General features: G+C 33.4%; 1 pseudogene; it reads left to right on the top strand.

Moving 5' to 3' along the window:
- Positions 1-1380: 1380 nt before the first annotated feature.
- Positions 1381-1499, top strand: LOC148501857 (5S ribosomal RNA; annotated as a pseudogene).
- Positions 1500-1772: the final 273 nt, after the last annotated feature.

Raw genomic sequence — 1772 nt, 5'->3', positions numbered from 1 at the left:
AATATGGATCGTACAGGGCGCAAAATAGACTAAAGATATTAATGTATAAAATAAGATAACAGAAATATTTATTGAAAACTACATATATGTTAAAAAATGGTCCTATCAAGATAAGGATTAAAATTTTAATCAAAAAGATAATATAACCATTGAATAAAATGATGATATTCTGTTGTTCCTAATTGGAATCAGAATTTCTATATTAACAATGGTGTGGTGTTACCCTTAATAGGTGGGTGTATCAAGTTATAAATAATGACAGGTTGATATTAAAACATATAATAATGAAACATTCATCTGTTCATCATGCATAAATAACAGATATGATAAGTAACGTGAATATAGTTTATATAGTCCAGGCTGATAGCAGCAACTGTATAAAAGATCCAGGAATGTCTTTTAATAATAAGAGTTTTAGATAATGAAATCTTGGTTGAATATGTGTCTCATGAATCCTTGCTGTATATAGCCATGGGAAAAATCATAAAAAAGTTCATTTTCCATAGACTCTAGAACTCCTAGAAACAGCACTCCTGGAGGCTAAAGCAACAGAAAGAACAACTCTCCTTGAATACAAACCAAAAAGAAAGGAAGAAAAAGGACTCTTCTTTATCACTCAATTTAATAGTCAATTTAAAGATATAGAAAAAATTATTCGCAGACACTGGCATATTCTCCTGAAAGATGACATTCTGAAAGATCTCTTACAGAAGAAACCTCGATTCGTTTATAGAAGAGCACCAAATTTAAAACAAAAAATAACCTCAAGTTACCTAAAGCCAAAAAAAGAAAATAAAAGTATTAGGAACACCTGGCTGGAAAAAAGGAACCCAGGATTTTACTACTGTAACAGATGCAAAGCATGTAAAATAACCGGAAAAAAAACAAACCTCATCAGTGTGTGAGTTTACATCAAATACCACAAAACAGCACTACAAGATTAAAGAAACCATGACTTGTGATACCCAAGGGGTGATTTACCTTCTGACTTGCCCTTGCGGCCTACAATATATAGGCTGCACTAAAAGGAATCTCAACATAAGAATTAAAGAACATATCAACAACATTGAAAAGAAATTCGAGGCCCACAGTGTCTCCAACCATTACAGAAATTTCCATAACGGGGACCCAAGCACACTTCATTTTCATGCTATTCAAAAAATAAACAAACCCTGGAGGGGAGGAGACTATATAAAGATTATGTCGCAAGAAGAATCAAAATGGATTCATGAACTCAAGACGCTTAAACCAAGAGGATTGAACATCGACTTTGAATTCTCATATTTCCTAAAAGATTAAGACAAGAGGGCCCAAAGCAGTATTTATGAGCATCATAAGTACGGAAATTTTAATTTGGGAGATAAGGGACACATTAGAGGTCACTACTTACATACCACCCTGTCACCGCCCAACCACTTCCGAACTTGGAAGCTAAACAGGGTAGGGCCTGACAAGTAATGTGATGGGAGGCCTCACATGAACATCAGGTTATGTAGTTCAACCTCAATATGATGTCATTTGCTCCCTTAATGTGGAAGTACGATGCCAGAAGACAATCATCATGTAAGGGCCCGAAGAACAACAATTCAACTTCATCAACAAATCAACTTTGTCAAGAAGAAAAAGGATGAACTAAACCAATTAGAAACAATTCAATTAATTAATAGAGAATCCATTAAAAGAGAAAAATACATATTATAAATAGAAACATTAATACTTTACCACATCCATATAAGGAATATAATAATTCATAACACCACTCATCTGTAATA

Source organism: Taudactylus pleione, unplaced genomic scaffold (assembly GCF_031769625.1).
Source record: "Taudactylus pleione unplaced genomic scaffold, aTauple2 ptg000497l, whole genome shotgun sequence".
Lineage (NCBI taxonomy): Eukaryota > Metazoa > Chordata > Amphibia > Anura > Myobatrachidae > Taudactylus > Taudactylus pleione.
Note: the sequence above shows the minus strand (reverse complement) of the source record. Positions and strands in the feature narration are given on the sequence as shown.